A 22,325-nucleotide genomic window follows, 5' to 3' on the forward strand; every position below is an offset into this window, starting at 1 on the left:
CTCCTCTAGTGTTACTTCTTTCAGAGGCATAGAAGTAGTCATTCTCAACAACTGTTTCAATGACATCTATGGCTTCTTCAATGGTTTTCTTCTTGTTTAAAGAACCTCCTGATGAATGATCTACAGCCTTCTTTGACTCATAGGAAAGACCTTCATAGAAGATGTGAAGTTGAACCCACTCATTAAACATCTTTGGTGGGCATCTCCTTGTTAGATCTTTGAACCTTTCCCAAGCTTCATAAAGTGTCTCCCCATCTTGCTGTCTGAACGTCTGCACTTCAAGTCTCAGCCTATTGATCCTTTGAGGGGGGTAAAACCTTGCCAAAAGCTTGTTCACTACCTCTTCCCAATTAGTCAAGCTCTCCTTTGGAAAGGATTCAAGCCCCTTGGATGCCTTGTCCCTGAGTGAAAAGGGGAACAAGAGCAACCTATAGACATCGGGGTGGACTCCATTGGACTTCACCGTGTCACAAATCCTCAAGAAGGTGGTCAAGTGTTGGTTAGGGTCTTCTTGTGCACCTCCTTCAAATGAACAATTATTCTGCACCAGGGTGATGAGCTGAGGTTTTAGCTCGAAATTGTTGGCATGTATGGTGGGTTTCTGAATGCTGCTTCCACAGTTTCCGGGATTAGGATTGATATAGGATCCTAAGACCCTCCTTTCTTGCCCAGCATGGTTGGCATGGCCTTGATTATGAGCCTCCTCTTCATGGTTGTTCTCCAAATTCTCTTCCATGTTGGGTTCGAAGTATTCTTCCTCTTCTTCAGCACCTACTACTCTTTTTCCTCTTGCTTCCCTCCTTAATCTAAGGAAGGTCCTCTCAGGTTCAGAATCAAAGGAAGTTGAAGCCCCGCTTCTTCTCCCTGTCATACAATCAACAAGGCACAACCAAGGAAATAAATGTAGAAACTATTCTTGTAAAAAAATATTGTTAGTGTGAGTGATGCAATATATCAAACAGTTAGCGGGTGAGTGAAAAAGATTGTAAACAACTGGAATAAAAGGGTTGAAGGGATGGAAAAAAAAAACTGAAACTGAAAGTAAATTGCTCAAACAGAAATTTAAATCAGCAGAATGAAAAATGCTCAATCTAATTATCCTCCAACTTAATCATTGTTGATACAAATCAATCCCCGGCAACAGCGCCATAAATTTAATGCATGAAAAATTCGTCTAGTAACAAATTTCCTTCGGCAAGTGTACCGAATTGTCGTCAAGTAAAAACTCACTATAGAGTGAGGTCGAATCCCACAGAGATTGATTGATCAAGAAACTTTAATTAGAGGAATATTATAGTTGAGCGAACCAGAATTTTGATTTGAGATTTCCAGAAAATTAAATAGCGAAAAAGTAAAAAGCAGAAAGAGTAAATGCTAGAAATAAAGAGCCGAATGTAAATGGCAGAAAGTAAATTGCCGAATCTTAAATGGGAATGGGGGAAATGCTTATAAAAGTAAATGGCAGAAATTAAAGAGAATGGGTAAGATCAGAAATGGGGAGTTCATTGGGCTTAGGAGATGTTGCATTCTCCGGATCAAATTCATTTTCATCTCTTCCTCAATCAATGCATTCATTGATCTCCTTGGCAATCTTAAATGATCGAATTCCAATTCCTTGGTAATCCAATCTCTCAAATCTTGATCAATAGCCAATTCCTTGGTCAATTGCTCATGAGAAGAGATGAAGTATGGTCACTGATTATACCACATGCATTCCCAAATCAAGTATTGGTAGGATTATAGTCACATATCCATCCAAACCCAATTTTGTCCAGCATTGGAAAGCATTTCTAGCATGATCTCTTCATTCCTCTTCCAAGGTTCCGAAGATATCCAAGTATGAATAGTTTCTTTTCCAAGATAACTACCCAATTGGATGAAGATTGAAAGCCGGTGCACGAAATTGTGATCATCAATGGCGCCATCAACATGGTTCGCACAATTGCAATCTCAACTCTTTATCACAACTTCGCATAACTAACCAGCAAGTGCACTGGGTCGTCCAAGTAATAAACCTTACGCGAGTAAGGGTCGATCCCACGGAGATTGTTGGTATGAAGCAAGCTATGGTCATCTTGTAAATCTCAGTCAGGCAGATTCAAATGGTTATGGATGATTTATGAATAAAGCATAAAATAAAGATAGAGATACTTATGTAATTTATTGGTGATAATTTCAGATAAGCCTATGGAGATGCTCTGTCCCTTTCGTCTCTCTGCTTTCCTACTGTCTTCATCCAATCCCTCTTACTCCTTTCCATTGCAAGCTGTATGTTGGGCATCACCGTTGTCAATGGCTACAATCCCATCCTCTCAGTGAAAATGTTCAACGCGCTCTGTCACAACACGGCTAATCATCTGTCGGTTCTCAATCAGGTTAGAATAGAATCCAGTGATTTTTTTGCGTCTGTCACTAACGCCCAGCCTTCAGGAGTTTGAAGCTCGTCACAGTCATTCAATCCTTGAATCCTACTCAGAATACCATAAACAAGGTTTAGACCTTCCGGATTCTCTTGAATGCCGCCATCAATTCTAGCTTATACCACAAAGATTCTGATTAAGGAATCCAAGAGATAAACATTCAAGCCTTGTTTGCTTGTAGAACGGAAGTGGTTGTCAGGCACGTGTTCATAAGTGAGAATGATGATGAGTGTCACATAATCATCACATTCATCATGTTCTTGGGTGAAAATGAATATCTTAGAACAAAAATAAGCTGAAGTGAATAGAAGAACAATAGTAATTGTATTAATACTCGAGGTACAGCAGAGCTCCACACCTTAATCTATGGTGTGTAGAAACTCCACCATTGAAAATACATAAGAACAAGGTCTAAGCATGGCCGAGAGGCCAGCCTCCCAAAGAGGGTTCAATCATAAAAACATGATCAAAAGATTCCAGGATACAATAGCAAAAGGTCCTATTTGTAGAGAACAAGTAGCTTAGGGTTTACAAAGATGAGTAAATGACATAAAAATCCACTTCCGGGCCCACTTGGTGTGTGCTTAGGCTGAGAAATGAAGCTTTCATGTGTAGAGACTTTTCTTGGAGTTAAACGCCAGCTTTTGTGCTAGTTTGGGCGTTTAACTCCCATTCTTGTGCCAGTTCCGGCGTTTTACGCCAGAATTCTTGAGCTGACTTGAAACGCCTGTTTGGGCCATCAAAGCTCGGGCAAAGTATAAACTATTATACATTGCTGGAAAGCCCAGGATGTCTACTTTCCAACGCAATTGAGAGCGCGCCAATTGAACTTTTGTAGCTCCAGAAAATCCAGTTCGAGTGCAGGGAGGTCAGCATCCAACAGCATCTGCAGTCCTTTTCAGCCTCTGAATCAGATTTTTGCTCAGGTCCCTCAATTTCAGCCAGAAAAATACCTGAAATCACAGAAAAACACACAAACTCATAGTAAAGTCCAGAAAAGTGAATTTTAACTAAAAACTAATAAAAATATAATAAAAACTAACTAAAACATACTAAAAATAATGCCAAAAAGGCGTATAAATTATCCGCTCATCAAAAGCTTTCTAGTAAAATCAAGAGAAAAGATAGAAGAAGAAGAATGAAAACTAATATTGATCCATCAAATTGCATCAGAGCTCCCTAACCCAATGAAAGGGGTTTAGTTGTTCATAGCTCTGGAAAATGAAAACAAAGATGGAGAATACATCATGAAAGTAAAACTAGAAGTCGCAGAGAAAGTAAAATACAGAGGGTAGTTCTATGCCCAAGGCTCCTAAAGTTTCCAACCTCCTTATTTAATTCAAAGCTACTCCTATATATACTACTCTTCTGATCTTCTAGTTGGCTCTTCAAGTCTTGGGTATGGGCCTCTGGATCTTGAGTTTGAAGCAGTTATCCTCTTTATTGGGCTTAGCTTTGCTTGCAGAGAGAAAATGTGAAGTAAGCAGGGACTTTGGCTCAGGACGTTAGTGGTGTCAACATTAAGTGAAAGTGTAGGTTCGAGAACGTTACTGACAATCACCTTTTTCACTAACATTCCTAACCCAATATGATCACGTTGACTTCAACGTTAGTGGTACTAACGTGACCACTAACGTTGCCTCTTGGCCCTTTGCATACGTTATTGGGACTTACCTTTCCCAATAACGTGGTGAGTCACCCCTTCTCCTTACGTTAGAGTCCACGTTAACTAGGTTAACGTGGCTTCTAACGTAGTAATGCCAATTCTTCGAGAGCGTTAGTGACACTTACCATTGTCACTAACGTTCCAATGTGCCCCTACTTCCCACGTTAGAGTCCATGTTAACTAAGTTAATGTGGCTTCTAATGTAGTCATGCTGGCCATCTCCAACGTTAGTGACAAAGTGAGTGTCACTAACGTTGGCTCATCATCTCTTTATCCACGTTAGCTTCCACGTTAACAAAGTTAATGTGGGAGTTAACGTTGCTCATGGTGGCTCTTGGAGGTTCACCCCAACGTTAGTGACAAAGGTAAGTGTCACTAACGTTGGCGATCAATTGCTCTCTCCACGTTAGCTTCCACGTTAACTAAGTTAACGTGAGAGTTAACGTGGCTCACGGAGGCTTGGCCAACGTTAGTAACAAAGGTGAATGTCACTAACGTTGGTTTCTCTTTTGTTTTCCAACGTTAGAGTCCACGTTAACTAAGTTAACGTGGCAACTAACATGGCCAATTATGAGCTTGGTCCAACGTTAGTGACAAAGGAGAGTGTCACTAACGTTGGCCTTGTTGTCTTCTTCTACGTTAGAGTTCACGTTAACTTAGTTAACGTGACTCTTAACGTGGGCTGTGATGGCTTCGAGGGCGTTATTGGCGATTACCTTTCTTACTAACTTTGCAAGCTAGCTCCCATTCCACGTTAGAGGTCACGTTAGTTGAACTAACGTGAATGCTAACGTGGTTCTTCTTTGCTTCCTTGGTCCTGAAATCAAGCAGCAAAGTGCATCAAAGTTCTAATCCAAGTCATGAGACATGCATCATCCAATTTGTCATATAATTCATGCAAAATTCTCATGAAATCATGTAAAATGAAAAATGTATGCTTGAAACAAGATGTAAGTGAATATCTGCCCAAAACTAGCTTGTTTCTTAAGAAAATGCATGAAACTACCTTAAAAACAATAAAGAAAGGTCAGTGAAACTGGCCAAAATGCCCTGGCATCAGCATATTCTTCTAACTAAAGTTGCTTGACCAATCAATCCTTGTGGGATTCGACCTCACTCTATTGTGAGTTTTACTTGACGACAATTCGGTATACTTGCCGAAGGGAAATTTGTTGAGAGACAAGTTTTCATGCATCAGGCATGCCTAAGCTTCGAGAGCGTTAGTGACACTTACTTTTGTCACTAACGCTCCAAACGCCTCTCCTTCCCACGTTAGTGCCTCATGTTAATTGCATTAACGTGACCACTAACGTGGTGGTGATTGCCATCTCCAACGTTAGTGACAAAGGTGAGTGTCACTAACGTTGGCCTATCATGCTTAGCTCCACGTTACTCTTCACGTTAGTGGTCTTAACGTGACCACTAATGTGGGCACTATTGGCTTAGATCAACGTTAGTGACAAAGGTGAGTGTCACTAACATTGGCGATTGCTTTCTCTTCCCACGTTAGAGTTCACGTTAATTGGATTAATGTGACTCTTGACGTGGCTAAATGTGCCTTTTTGGAACGTTAGTGGTATTCACTTTTACCACTAACGTTGGAGCTCTCCTTCTCCTCTACGTTAGCTACCACGTTAATTTAATTAACGTGGCAACTAACGTGGGCCATGATGGCTTCGAAGGCGTTATTGGCGATCACTTTTTCTATTAACGCTACAAGCTTATTCCCATTCCACGTTAGTGGTCATGTTAATTAGATTAACGTGGCTACTAACGTGGCTCTTCCTTGCTTCCTTTATCCTGAAATCAAGCAAATAAAGTGCATCAAAGCTCTGCTCCAAGGCATGAGATCATGCATTATCCATTTTATCATTAAATTCCTGCATAATTCTCATGAAACCATGTAAAGTTCACAATGTTTGCTTGAATCAAGGTGTAAATGTATTTTTATCCAAAACTTGCTTATTTACTAAGAAAATGCATGAAATTACCCTAAAACAGTAAAGAAATGGTCAGTGAAACTGGCCAAGATGCCCTGGCATCAGGGGTTTGTGGTGGATTACTACTCACATGTTTTTAAATGAAAATGCTTTGTGGGATTTGTAGTGGTTTACTGCCCACATGTTTTTAAAAGAGAAGGTTATGTGGGGTTCGGGGTGGTTTACCACTTACGTGTGTGTGTTGTTTTCCAATTGAAGATCTTACGAGGTTTGTGGTGGTGTACCGCTCGCAATAGTGGGGTTCGTGATGGTGTACCGCCCACCGATTTTTAAGAGAACAATATCCGGTTTAGCTACCAGGTGTGTCAGGCTCTGGCAAAGTAACCGACACGTGAGCTCATGGCTAGTAGGAAAGGCATACATCATGTGCATATCTTAAAAATTGTTTGGGTTTGTTTCATTGTTTTGGTTTGCTTAATTTTACACGTTTCATGATTATTTACTGATTGCCTTACTTGCTTTACGTGTGCATTTCTTGTCTGTATTGTTTGTGTTTGTATAAAAGTTGAAATTACTTGAGGGATGGTTCGGTTCTTGGATTATTCGATTAGAAGGTAGTGAAAGTATGAAGGATATTGGGTTAAAATTAGAATCCCCTTATGATAGTTGCCAAGTTATAGATTAGTGAGAACTTAGGATGGATATGAAGAAATAAGAAGTTTAAGATGCTTAGTAAGTTTTTATTATAGTGCATTATATTTATTTGGCACTTCTACTGTACTGGGAACCCATGGGTCGGGGGTTCTCATTTCGCATATGTCTCTTGTTTTTCAGATGCAGGACCAGGTGCTCAGCAGTGAGCTGTGGTTCATCTAAGAGATGGCGAAGACCTTTATATTATTTGCTTTATATTTTGCTTAGAATCTCTCCACCTTTATTTTGAAAAACTTATATTTTGTATTGTTCTCTTGTGGAACTTGCCTATAGAGGCCTTTATTTACTTATGTTATATATATATATATATATATATATATATATATATATATATATATATATATATATATATATATTGTCTTATTCTTCCTCTTCCTTATGGCTTTCTCTTTGTATTGTTTTCGACTCACGCTTTATCCTTAAGTTGTCGATACGTGAGTGTTACGACATCGCGGTTTTAGTTTCACTCTTTTTAGGCTTCTTGATTTATACTTCCTTTCAATTATTTATAATTATGTATTATAATCCACCTTGAGAGTTGTACCACCTTATTATCATTGACTTATGACTCGAGCATAAGGATTTGAATATTAGGGTGGTACAACTTTTACCAAGACATTTTCCACCGCTCTTTATGCATGCTTCATAGATCTATCAGCCAATTGTAAAACTATTTTGGTGGGTCTCATCTCATGATCTTTTTTCTTCTTCATTACAGAGAGAGGCATCAGATTGATACTTGACCCCAGATCACATAATGCTCTTTCTAAAGGTTGTGTGTCCAATGTGCAGGGAATTTGGAAGCTCCTTGGGTCCTTCTTCTTACTTGGCAAATTCTTTTGAATTATGACACTACATTCTTTAGTCATGACCATAGTTTGATCTCCCTTCAAGGATTTTTTTTGGACAATAATTCCTTCATAAATTTTGCATACATTGGCATTTGTTCAAGTGCTTCTATGAATGGAATATTGACGTGGAGTGTCTTGAATACTCTCAAGAATTTGGAGTATTGCATCTCCTTGATCTCCACCTTGAGCCTGTGAGGGTATGGGAATCTTGGTTTGTATGCCTCCACTGCTTCCTTTTTCTTTGGAATTTCACTTCATGCAGAGACCTCTTGGTCTTGCTCTTGTACTTCAAACTCCTCCTTTATTGCCTTATTTTGATCTTCAGTCTTCTTGCTAAGCACTCTTATACTCCTTAAGCTTATGACCTTGTATTCTTCCCTTAGATTAATCTCAGTATCACATGGAAATGTGTTAGTCAGTTTCGCTAATTGTTGAGCAATTTGGCCCACTTATACTTTCAAGTTTCTAATTGAAGCACCTTGATTCTAGAAGTTGTCTCTTTTCACATCCATCAAGCTTCTAGTTTGTTGCATGAAGTTAGAGGTTTGTTGCATAAAGATGTTTATGCTTTGATATAGTTGTTTTAAAGCAAGCTCAAGAGAAGATTTTGGGAAGTTTTATGGGGGTCCAGAGGCCGTGGTGGAATTGTTTTTGGGGGTATAAAAGGAATTTTATAGGTTTTTTTGAGTGGAATTGATTATGAGGTTGATTGTTGAAGTTGTTGTTGAAGTTAGTAGTTCTGTATCCTTGGCCTTGTTGATTGCTCCACCAAAAACTAGGATAGTTTCTCCATCTAGGATTATAGGTCTTTGAATAAGGATCATTTTGTTGTAGCCTGGATGCATTCCCCATGAAATTAGCTTGCTACACTGGATGTTGATCAAGGTTGAATGGTTCATTGTTTTCACCAAAAAAGACTCCTCCTCTCATATCATAGAAAGAATGTTTTGTGTAAGTTGTTGGGACATGATTTTATTTTGTGTAACAAGAGCATCCAAAGATTTCAGCTCCATTACTCCTCTTTTCACATTGTTTCTCTCTCAAGAAAATAAATATTAGTTATTGGCCACAATTTCAATGAGTTCTAGACCCTCCTATATAGTCTTCTTCATATGCAATAAGCCACCAGTTGAATTATCCAAAGAATTCATTGATGCAGAAGTATTGCCATCATAGAAAATCTTCAATTGAACCAATTAGCAAATATTTCTAGAAGACATTTTCTTAACAACTCCTTATATCTCTCCCATGCCCTAGAGAGAGTTTCTCCCTATTGTTGCCTGAAAATTTGTATATCTGTTCTCAGCTTGGTTAGCTATTGAGGTGGAAAGAATTTAGTTAGAAATTGGCTTACCAAATCATCCCAAGTGACGATGCTTTTCTTGGGTTATGTCTCAAGCCGTTGCCAAGCTTGATCCCTCACTGAGAAAGGAAACAATAGCACATGTAGACCACTACAGGGACTCCATTAGTCTTCACAGTGCCACAAACTTGGAGGAAGCTAGAGATATGTTGATTGGGATCCTCTTGTGAGCTTCCTCCAAATTGGCCATACTATTGAACCAAAGAAATCAACTGTGACTTCAATTCAAAGTTATTAGCATTGACAATGGGAGCAATGATGAATTGGATTTTTGATGGAATAGAATTTCTCAAATGAAATATTGTCGAAGTATAGTTTCTAAATCAAGCAATAATCCTTTCATACAAAAGATTTTTTGTCACTAAAACAAACCCTTAAAATTAATAAACCGAAGTATTTAAACCTCGGGTTGTTCTCCTTAGGAATTGCAATAAAGTGTTATTGTTGTTGGTTATGAGATGTATTTTGGGGTTTTTGAGATAATAGACAAGAAATGTAAATTGCAAAAGAAATAGACTAACAACTAACAAAGCTCTTGGCAAGATATGAGAACTAGAAATCCTATCCTAGGTATCCTTATTAATTGTGATGAGAATTGTGTATTGCTCCCACTTAGTTAACCTCTAACCATGGAGGAAAGTCAAGTGGATGAATCAATTTGATTCCTCAAGTCCTAATCAACTCCTAAAGGAGAGACTAGCTTTAGAGGTATTCAGATCAATTAGCAACTTCTAATTATCAATCAACAAAGGAATTAGATAACTCAAGAGTCACTAATTACTCAACCAAGGCCAAGAGGAACAAAATCTATACTAAAATCCAACCAAGCATTTCATCAAACACTTGGAAGGCACAAAAGAGAAGTATAGTAAATTGACAACAACAATGAAATCTAACAACTATTATTGCAAAGAATTAATAACAACAATCAAAAGAAGCACAATTATTATGAATTACCTTGAATTGAATGGAAAAAAAATAGAAGAGACAAGTGTAGATCTACAACAAAACATAAAAGAATCATAAAGGAAATTACAACAAAAGAATAGAAGAAGAATGAATGTAACAACAAGGAGTTGAAAGGTAGAAGTAGATGAGAGCAAAGATTAATCTAGATCTAAGAACTAAACCTAATCCTAATCCTAATCCTAGAGAGAAGTGAGAGCTTCTCTCTCTAAAACTAACTCTAAACTAATCCTAATGAGTGTGAATGATGGAATCCCCCTTTGCTCTTCAATCCTTGGGTTTAAATAGCATTTTTGGCGCCAAAGTTGGTTGGAATTGGGCCCCACAACCCTTCTGAATTCGCTGGCCACGTTTTCATTAAAAAATCATATACCAGCACCGACGCGTACGCGCAAAGCACGCGGACGCGTCCATGGGGTAATTCGCAAGGTGCGCGTAAGCGCCTGGTGCGCACGCGCGTCCATGGGCGAGTTCAATTCTTTGGCTTTTCATGATCTTCTCAACTCTGTATGCTTTCCTTTCACTCCTTTAATCCTTCCCTAGCCTTTTCAACCTGAAATCACTTTACAAACACATGAAGGCATCTAGTGGAATCATAGGTGAATTAAACTTAGCTAATTAAGGACCTAGAAAGCATGTTTTCACACTTAAGCACAAATTGGGAGACAATCATGAAACCATGCTATTTCATTGAATAAATATGGGTAAAATGTCATAAAATTCCTTAAATTGAACACAAGATAAACCCTACGAATGGGATTTATCAACCTCCCCACACTTAAACCAAGCATGTCCTCATGCTCAAACCAAGAATGGTATGGCATTTATTCAATGGAAACTAACTAAGTGCAATCTACCTATATGTAACTTTCTACATGAATGCAATTGCTTGGTCAAAATAAATCAATTCCCAAGAAGCATATATGCACAATGGCTAAGGACTAGCAAGTCTAATCCACAATTGGATTGAGTTATTAAATATTTTTACAAACTTGCATGAAAAGTGATGATTGTAGGCGGAAACATGTAATCGAGCAATCGAATCCTCACCAGATGTGTTTGCACTCTATTCTCCCCTAATCATGTTTTCCAAGATTTGTTCTTCTTCTAACAATCAACATATATTTCATGCATGCATACATCTATCATGAGGTCTTTTCTTTAGGTTGTAATGGGGTTAAGGTCAAGGTAGGATGCATATATGGTCAACTGAGCTTGAAATTTGAATATTTGATAAGCTTAAACTTTCCACCTAACCTATGACATCCTATACAATTAAGTTCTAACCTAACTACACATTTTTCACTTTTTCACATACTCATGTATTTTCTTTTCATTTCACAACACTTTTGCATCGATCTTTATTGGACCTTGCTTTGGGGCATTTTATCCCTTTTTTATTTCTTTCTTTTTCTTTGTTTCTTTCTTTTTCTATTTTTTTCTTTTCCATATTATTTTTATTTTATTTTCTTTTTTATCTTTTGTTTTTATCATTTTTTTTCTTTCTTTCAAATTATATATAAGAACATCAATGCATAAGGTCTATACATTTTATCAATACATGAGCATGTACCCAATTCCCAATAATTTCAATAAAAATACAAAACTACCCTTTTATTCCCCCAATGTCCTAAGATTCCCACACTTGAATGATACACACACTCTAGCCTAAGCTAATGAAAGATCCAAATAAGGACATTTATTGTTTTTCACTTCAAGGCTTGTAATGTGCTAAATTAAGAACAAGTGGGTTAATCGTAGGCTTAAATTGGCTAACAATGGATGATAAGAAGTAAGGCTATTTGGGTAAGTGAGCTAAATGAAATGATGGCCTCAATCATATAAATGCATGAATACACAAAGTAATGGACATAAAGAATCAAACAAATCAAAGATTACAATCATAGAAAGAGAATAATGCACACAAGAAGGAAAAATAAGTGGTTATAAGATGTAACCACACCATTAGGCTCAAATCTCACAAGCTTGTGTTCTTAGCTCAAAAACATGATCCATAAGATATATAATTCAAGCAAGTTCTATGAAAAGTTTTCACTCAAATCAATTGATGCCCTATAGATAGAAATCCTTGAAAAATTTTATTATTTTGACTAAGCTTATTGTGTATACATATGCAAAAATAAGAAAATGCAAGTAAAAATCCTAAAATCCTAAAATGAAATGCAAAAGTGTTTGAATTAGAAACTTGTCACCCAAAATCGCCAATCGGTCGGACGACCTCCCCACACTTGAAAGTTTGCACCGTCCTCGGTGCACTCAAAGATGAGCAAGGGGGTACGGCGACTCGCCGAATTGCTTCCTTCGGCTGGTAGGTAAACCGGTTGCTGCGTGTTCTTTATCTTGCTTCCGTTTTCATTTTTTCTTGTGGTGCATCATGCAAGAAAAACAAAAATATAACACCATAAGATGAGAAAACAAAAGCAAGGAAGCAAACATTGTTGGAATGAGGTACTGATCACCAGAATTGAATGAGTGAATTAGTGTGACATTAATGACAAATAAGTGTGTGAATTCTAAATTGCGCCTTTCAGAACACACATTAGCATAAAAAGTGATGTCACAAAAGAAGTATACAGCTCACTTATCCTAGTGTGCTTGAGATGCTTTAAGTGAACTTGTAAGGTGAAACAAGCATTGAAGAAGCATGAAAGCATTCATGCTAAAAACATATGGATGCATATGAATAAGAAGCACAATGTATTGAAGTAATTTCCCAACATCATCCATCAAGAGATTACCTAGGCAAGGAAAAGGATTCAAATCACATGGTGGCCAAATCATGCAATTCAAAAAGATTAAACATGCTTGAAGGCATTTCTCATCACTTGGTATTCTTAAAAGGTAAGCATGAAAAACTCAAAACCAAGTAGCAAAATATAACCTCAACAATAGAATCCAACAAAGATTATAAACATAATAATGTTAAGATAACATCCTTTTTATTATCCAGCAGCAATTAATGGTAAACAAGAATAACAATCTAACACTTACAATGAAAAAGAGAAAATGAAATGAAAACTAACTAAAACTAACTAATCAACTAACTAACTAACTAATTAGTTAACTAAAATAAATGGTTATCGATGGCGTTTGGGAGTGTTTGATGAGGGGTAGAAAAAGGGAAGAAGAAAGGAGAAAGAAAAAATGGAAAGAGAAGAAGAAAAGAAATGTAGTGAAGGAAGGACATCCGCGCGTATGCGCGCATGACCTGCGCGCGGATGGTAGTGGAATGGGCGCGATGCGTACGCGCAAGGAATGCGTACACGTGCCTGGTGAACCGGAGATGAGGCGCGCACACGTTCATCCTGCTTACGCGCTGTTTGATGTTTGTGCCTTAGGCACAAAGTTCGCACAGTGCAGGCGCAACTCTCAGGTCATTGGCTGGGGGTGGAACTTCTGCATGCACGCGGGCGCATCATGTACGCATGCGCATGGAATGGCCGAAAAGCTTGGGCACGCGTACGCGCACCGTACGCATACGCGTGGGTGGTGCTTTATTTTTTAAAAAATTTTTTTATATTTTTGCACCAATCCAAGCATTTCACACCTCAAAATAGCTACCAAAACACCATTGATGAGCGGATAATTTGTATGCTTTTTGGCATTGTTTTTAGTATGTTTTTAGTATGATCTAGTTAGTTTTTAGTGTATTTTTATTAGTTTTTAGCTAAAATTCACTTTTCTGGACTTTACTATGAGTTTGTGTATTTTTTTGTGATTTCAGGTATTTTCTGGCTGAAATTGAGGGTCCTGAGCAAAAATCTGATTCCGAGACCAAAAAGGACTGCAGATGCTGTTGGATTCTGACCTCCCTGCACTCGAAGCGGATTTTCTGGAGCTACAGAAGCCCAATTGGCGCGCTCTCAACGGCATTGGAAGGTAGACATCCTGGGCTTTCCAGCAATATATAATAGTCCATACTTTGCCCAAGATTTGATGGCCCAAACCGGCGCTCAAAGTCACCTACAGAAATTCCAGCGTTAAACGCCGGAACTGGCATGAAATTTGGAGTTAAACGCCCAAACTGGCATAAGAACTGGCGTTTAACTCCAGAAAAGGTCTCTACACGAAATTCCTTCATTGCTCAGCCTAAGCACACACCAAGTGAGCCCGGAAGTGGATTTTTCTGTCATTTACTCATTTCTGTAAACCTTAGGATACTAGTTTACTACTTATAGGATCTTTTGACATTGTATCAGTACCTTATGCAACTTTTTGACAACCTTATGACATTGTACATGTTTTTCCACAGCATGAGTCTCTAAACCCCATGGTTGGGGGTGAGGAGCTCTGCTGTGTCTTGATGGATTAATGCAATTACTACTGTTTCTCATTCAATCATGCTTGCTTCCATTCTAAGATAATACTTGTTCTTAACCCGGATGAATGTGATGATCCGTGACAATCATCATCATTCTCAACCATGAACGTGTGATTGACAACCACCTCCGTTCTATCTTAGATTAAGTAGTTATCTCTTAGGTTCTTTAACCGGAATCTTCGTGGTATAAGCTAGACTGATGGCGGCATTCAAGAGAATCCGGAAGGTCTAAACCTTGTCTGTGGTATTCTGAGTAGGATTCAATGACTGAATGACTGTGACGTGCTTCAATCTCCTGAAGGCGGGGCGTTAGTGACAGACGCCAAAAGAATCACTGGATTCTACTCCGGTCTGATTGAGAACCGACAGATGGAATGCCGTGCCGTGACAGGGCATTAGGAATCGTTCCAATGAGAGGATGGGAGGTAGCCATTGACAACGGTGAAACCCTACATACAGCTTGCCATGGAAGGAGACTCGCGTGACTGAAGAAGAAGACAGTAGGAAAGCAGAGATTCAGAAGATGGAGCATCTCCAAACCTCAACCTACTCTCCATTACTGCAAAACAAGTAATCATTTCATGTTCTTTTGCTTTTCACAATCAATCCTGATAATTTCTGATATCCTGACTAAGATTTACAAGATAACCATAGCTTGCTTCAAGCCGACAATCTCTGTGGGATCGACCCTTGCTCACGCAAGGTATTACTTGGACGACCCAGTACACTTGCTGGTTAGTTGTGCGGGATTGCAAAAGTGTGATTGCAATTTCGTGCACCAAGTTTTTGGCGCCGTTGCCGGGGATTGTTGAGTTTGGACAACTGACGGCTTATCTTGTTCCTTAGATTAGGACTATTTTATTTTTGTTGGTTTAGAGTCTTTTAGTTGAGTCTAGTTTCGTATTCTAAGTTTGGTGTCAATTGCATGCTTTTGTTTTTCTTTTAATTTTCGAATTTTGCATGTTCTTAGTCCCTTTTTGATTCATAAAAGTTTTAAGTTTGGTGTCCCCTTTGTGTTTTTCCTTAAAAATTTTCGAAAATTTAGTGTTTGATTTTCTAAAAGTTTTAAGTTTAGTGTCTTTTGTGTTTTTCTCTTTCCTCTTTTTCAAAATCAAATCTTTTTCATAAAAATTTTTCAATCATATCTTTTTAATCATTTTTATTTGCAATCATATTTTCTCAATCATATCTTTTTCAAAATAATTTTTCAATCATATCTTTTTAATTGCTGTTTTCAAAATCTTTTTAATTAACTAATTGATTTAGTTTTCAATTTGCTTTGATCTTATTCTCTTTTTGATTTTCGAATTTTATTTTGTTTTATTTTATTTTATTTTATTTTTTTTTCGTTTATTCAAAAAAAAAAAAAAAAAACAAAAACAAAATTTATCTCTTTGCAATCATTATCATTTCCCTTTTGTCCATCATGGACTCAAGTGGGACTAATCAGTCCAAAAGGACTCTGGGGTCATATGCTAACCCCATTACAGCTGCATATGGGAGTAGCATCTGTACACCTCCCATCAAAGCAAGCAGCTTTGAACTAAATCCTCAACTCATTATCATAGTGCAGCAAAATTGCCAGTATTCCGGTCTTCCACAGGAAGAACCTACTGAGTTTCTGGCACAGTTTTTACAAATTGCTGACACAGTACATGATAAAGAGGTTGATCAGGATGTCTACAGACTATTACTGTTTCCATTTGCTGTAAAAGATCAAGCTAAAAGGTGGTTGAATAACCAACCTACAGCAAGCATAAAGACATGGAAACAGTTGTCAGACAAATTCCTGAATCATTTTTACCCTCCAAAAAGGATGACACAGTTAAGACTGGACATCCAAGGCTTTAAACAAGAGGATAATGAATCCCTTTTTAATGCTTGGGAGAGGTATAGAGGTATGTTAAGGAAATGTCCCTCTGAAATGTTTTCAGAGTGGGTACAGTTAGACATTTTCTACTATGGGCTTACAGAAAAAGCTCAGATGTCTTTAGACCACTCAGCTGGTGGATCTATACACATGAGGAAGACAATTGAAGAAGCTCAAGAGCTTATAGACACTGTTGCTAGAAACCAATATTTATACTCTAGCAATGAGTTCTCTCCAAAAGAGGAGGTCATGGCAGTAGTCACTGACCCTAGTCCTCAAGAACAGATAACAGAGCTTAATCAACAATTGCTCCTGATAACAGAACAGTTAGCAGATTTTAAAGAGATACTCAATGAAACTAAAGTTGCTAACAAGAGCATAGAACTGCAGTTAAATCAAGCAAAACAGCAATTATCCAAACAGATAACAGAGGAATGTCAAGCAGTTCAATTGAGGAGTGGGAAGACCCTGAATAACACTGCTCAGAAGAGTAAAAAGCCAAACAAGGAACAATTGACAGAGGACAACCAAACCACTGTGCAAAATCCCTCTGAGGACAGTAAGAGCCCAGAGAGGAATATTGTTGGCGTTCAAACGCCAGAAAGGGAAGGAAAGCTGGCGTTAAACGCCCATTCCTTGCCCAGTTCTGGCGTTCAAACGCCAGAAAGGGGAGAGAAGTTGGCGTTTAACGCCCAAACTTCACCCATTCCTGGCGTTCAAACGCCAAGGGAGACTCAGACACCTGAGAGTGCTGACAGTAATCCCTCTAACAAGGCTTCTTCAACCACTTCTGTAAGGAATAAACCTGCAGCATCTAAGGTTGAAGAATATAAAGCCAAGATGCCTTATCCTCAAAAACTCCGCCAAGCGGAACAGGATAAGCAATTTGCCCGCTTTGCAGACTATCTAAGGACCCTTGAAATAAAGATTCCGTTTGCAGAGGCACTTGAGCAAATACCTTCTTATGCTAAGTTCATGAAAGAGATCTTAAGTCATAAGAAGGATTGGAGAGAAACTGAAAAAGTGTTTCTCACTGAAGAATGCAGTGCAGTCATATTAAAGAGCTTACCAGAAAAGCTTCAAGATCCAGGAAGCTTTATGATACCATGCACATTAGAAGGTGCTTGCACTAAGACATCTCTATGTGATCTTGGAGCAAGCATCAATCTAATACCTGTATCCACTATCAGAAAGCTTGGGTTGACTGGCGAAGTCAAACCAACCCGGATATGCCTCCAACTTGCTGATGGCTCCGTTAAATACTCATCAGGCATAATTGAGGACATGATTGTCAAGGTTGGGCCATTTGCCTTTCCCACTGACTTTGTGGTGCTGGAAATGGAGGAGCACAAGAGTGCAACTCTCATTCTAGGAAGACCTTTCCTAGCAACTGGACGAACTCTCATTGATGTACAAAAGGGGGAAGTAACCTTGAGAGTCAATGAGGATGAGTTCAAGTTGAATGCTGTGAAAGCTATGCAGCATCCAGACACACCAATTGACTGCATGGGCGCTGACATCATTGACTCTCTGGTAGAAGAGATCAATATGGCTGAGAGCCTAGAATCAGAGCTTGAGGACATCTTCAAGGATGCCCAACCTGATCAAGAAGAACTAGAGGAGGCAAAGGAATTTTCGAAAATTCCTCAGGAGGAGGATAAGCCTCCCAAGCCTGAACTCAAACCATTACCATCATCCTTGAAATATGCATTTCTGGGAGAGGGTGACACTTTTCCAGTGATTATAAGCTCTGCTTTAAACTCACAGGAAGAGGAAGCACTGATTCAAGTGCTGAGGACGCACAAGACAGCTCTTGGGTGGTCCATAAGTGATCTTAAGGGCATTAGCCCAGCTAGATGCATGCACAAGATCCTGTTGGAGGATAATGCCAAACCAGTGGTCCAACCACAGAGGAGGCTAAATCCTGCCATGAAGGAGGTGGTGCAGAAAGAGGTCACTAAATTACTAGAGGCTGGGATTATTTATCCTATTTCTGATAGCCCCTGGGTGAGCCCTGTCCAAGTTGTTCCCAAAAAGGGAGGCATGACAGTGGTTCATAATGAAAAAAAATGAACTGGTTCCTACAAGGACAGTCACAGGGTGGCGCATGTGTATTGACTACAGAAGGCTCAATACAGCCACCAGAAAGGATCATTTTCCTTTACCATTCATAGACCAAATGCTAGAAAGACTAGCTGGTCATGATTATTACTGCTTTTTGGATGGCTATTCAGGCTACAACCAAATTGCAGTAGACCCTCAGGACCAAGAGAAAACAGCATTCACCTGCCCTTCAGGCGTGTTTGCCTACAGAAGAATGCCTTTTGGTCTGTGCAATGCACCTGCAACCTTTCAGAGGTGCATGCTCTCTATCTTCTCAGATATGGTAGAGAAATTTCTGGAAGTCTTCATGGATGACTTTTCAGTATATGGAGACTCATTTAGCTCCTGTCTTAATCACCTAGCACTTGTCTTGAAAAGATGCCAAGAGACTAACCTGGTTTTAAACTGGGAGAAATGTCACTTTATGGTGACTGAAGGAATTGTCCTTGGGCACAAAATTTCAAGCAAGGGAATAGAGGTGGATAAGGCAAAGGTAGAGGTAATTAAAAAATTACCACCACCTGCCAATGTTAAGGCAATCAGAAGCTTTCTGGGGCATGCAGGATTTTACAGAAGGTTTATAAAGGATTTTTCGAAAATTGCAAAACCTCTGAGTAATCTGTTAGCTGCTGACACACCATTTGTGTTTGACACACAGTGTCTGCAGGCATTTGAGACCCTGAAAGCTAAGTTGGTCACAGCACCAGTTATCTCTGCACCAGATTGGGCATTACCATTTGAATTAATGTGTGATGCCAGTGATCATGCCATTGGTGCAGTGTTGGGACAAAGGCATAATAAACTTCTGCACGTCATTTATTATGCTAGTCGTGTTCTAAATGACGCACAGAAGAACTACACAACAACAGAAAAAGAGTTACTTGCAGTGGTCTATGCCATTGACAAGTTTAGATCCTATCTCGTGGGATCCAAAGTGGTTGTGTACACTGACCATGCTGCTCTTAAATATCTACTCACAAAGCAGGATTCAAAACCCAGGCTCATTAGATGGGTGTTGCTTCTGCAAGAGTTTGATATAGAAATAAGAGACAGAAAAGGGACAGAGAACCAAGTAGCAGATCATCTGTCCCGAATAGAACCAGTAGCTGGGGCGTCCCTCCCTTCTACTGAGATCTCAGAGACTTTCCCAGATGAGCAACTATTTGCCATTCAGGAAGCTCCATGGTTTGCAGATATTGCAAATTTTAAAGCTGTGAGGTTCATACCCAAGGAGTACAGTTACATGCAGAGAAAGAAATTAATTTCAGATGCCAAGTACTACCTCTGGGATGAACCATATCTCTTTAAGAGATGTGCTGACGGAGTGATCCGCAGGTGTGTACCCAGAGAAGAAGCACAGAGGATCCTATGGCACTGCCATGGATCACAGTATGGAGGACATTTTGGAAGTGAGCGAACAGCCACTAAAGTCCTCCAATGTGGCTTCTACTGGCCTACTCTCTATAAAGATTCCCGAGAGTTTGTGCGTAACTGTGACAGTTGCCAAAGAGCTGGTAATCTGCCTCATGGATATGCCATGCCTCAACAAGGGATATTAGAGATAGAGCTGTTTGATGTATGGGGAATTGATTTCATGGGGCCATTCCCACAATCATACTCAAACACTTACATTCTGGTGGCAGTGGACTATGTATCTAAGTGGGTAGAAGCAATTGCTACACCCACTAATGATACTAAGACTGTACTGAAATTCCTCCAGAAGAACATTTTCAGCAGATTTGGCGTTCCCAGAGTGCTAATTAGTGATGGGGGAACTCATTTCTGCAATAAACAGCTACACCTTGCTATGGTCAGATATGGAATTAGCCACAAAGTGGCAACTCCGTATCATCCACAGACAAATGGGCAAGCAGAAGTCTCTAACAGAGAGCTAAAAAGAATCCTAGAACGGACTGTAATGTCCCGAAGAAAGGATTGGGCAAAGAGCTTGGATGATGCTCTGTGGGCATACAGAACAGCATTCAAGACTCCTATAGGTACCTCTCCATACCAATTGGTGTATGGGAAGGCCTGTCATTTGCCTGTGGAACTGGAACATAAAGCCTACTGGGCAACCAGATTCCTAAACATGGATGCACAGTTAGCTGGTGAGAAAAGACTGCTCCAGCTAAATGAGCTAGAAGAGTTCAGACTCAATTCCTTTGAAAATGCAAAAATTTATAAGGAAAAGGCAAAGAAGTGGCATGACAAGAGATTGTCAACCAGAGTCTTTGAGCCAGGACAAAAAGTTCTGCTCTTCAACTCTAGGCTCAAACTGTTTCCAGGAAAACTCAAATCCCGTTGGAGGGGTCCGTATGTGATTACAGGAGTGTCACCATATGGATATGTTGAGCTTCAGGATATTGATTCTGATAAGAAGTTCATTGTTAATGGACAGAGAATCAAACATTACCTTGAAGGAAACTTTGAGCAGGAATGCTCACAACTGAGACTTGAGTGATTCTCAGTGAAAGTCCAGCTAAAGACAGTAAAGAAGCGCTTGCTGGGAGGCAACCCAGTCATTAGTAGGTTGTATGATTAGTTCTTACAGAGGCAAATATCAAAAATGAAGGAATTCACAGAGTTACAGAAGGATTCAGCTCAAAAAGTAGAGAAAATGAGCTTACTGGCGAAAAAACGCCAGTAAGGGGCATTTTGGGCGTTAAACGCCAGAATGGGTACCATTCTGGGCGTTTAACGCCAGGAATGGTGCCATTTTGGGCGTTAAACGCCAGAATGGGCACCATTCTGGGCGTTTAACGCCAGGTGTGCAGCATCACTGGGCGTTCAGAAAAACGCCCAGTGAGGAAGGCTTTCTGGCGTTTAACGCCAGCCAGGGTACCTGGCTGGGCGTTAAACGCCCAAAAGGGGTGCCAAGTGGGCGTTAAACGCCAGAATGGGTGCCATTCTGGGCGTTTAACGCCAGAAAGGTGGGGGGACCACACTTTTGTTTTCAACTCAATTTTTTTCAAACTTTCCTCTTTTTACCCATACTCTTCTACATAAATGCACTTCAAACTTTCATTATTCACTTTCAAATCTTCACAAATCAAAACTTTTCTTCAAATCTATTTCAAAATAATCTCAAATCTTCTTCAAAAACTCACCCTTTTCTCAATTTCTTTTCATATCTTTCAAATTTCCTTTCAAATCTCTCTTTTTTTTCGAAAATCTCTCCCCCCACTCTATAAATGAACGTTCCTCACCCCTCCTTCCTCACACCATTCGAATTTCCTCTTCCTCTCTCCCTCTCTTCTCTTCTTTCTTTTCTGTTTGCTTGAGGACAAGCAAAACCTCTAAGTTTGGTGTGCTTTTCCGTGATCACTAAGCCAAGATTCATCAAGATCATGGCTCCTAAGGGAAAACAAACCAACTCAAGAGGAAAGAAAGAGACTAATCCAAAGAATCTTTGGAATGAAGAGAAGTTCTTAACCAAAGAACATGAAGACCATTATCATAAAATAATGGGTCTGAGGTCAGTGATCCCGGAAGTTAAATTTGATCTGAAAGAAGATGAATATCCGGAGATCCAAGAGCAAATTCGAAACAGAGGTTGGGAAGTTCTGACCAATCCTGAGACAAAGGTTGGAAGGAACATGGTTCAGGAATTCTACTCTAATCTGTGGCTGACAGATAAGCAGAGAATGACTGGAACTGCTTACCATACCTACAGAACCATGGTCAGAGGGAAAGTTATGTACTTCCATCTAGACAAAATAAGAGAAATCTTCAAACTACCTCAACTACAAGATGATCCTGATTCCTTCAATAGGAGGATGGTGAGAGTAGATAAAGGGCTGGATCAAGTTCTAGAGGACATATGCCTCCCTGGGACTAAGTGGATAACCAATTCAAAGGGTGTCCCAAACCAACTCAAGAGGGGAGACCTCAAGCCAATTGCAAGAGGTTGGCTAGACTTTATTGGGCGTTCCATATTGCCCACTAGCAACCGTTCTGAGGTCACCATCAAGAGAGCAGTGATGATTCATTGCATTATGCTTGGAAAAGAAGTGGAGGTTCATCATGTGATTGCTTGTGAGATCTACACAATTGCAAATAAGAATTCCACTGAAGCCAAATTGGCCTACCC

The sequence above is a fragment of the Arachis hypogaea genome, chromosome 3 (genome assembly GCF_003086295.3).
Source record: "Arachis hypogaea cultivar Tifrunner chromosome 3, arahy.Tifrunner.gnm2.J5K5, whole genome shotgun sequence".
Classification (NCBI taxonomy): Eukaryota; Viridiplantae; Streptophyta; class Magnoliopsida; order Fabales; family Fabaceae; genus Arachis; species Arachis hypogaea.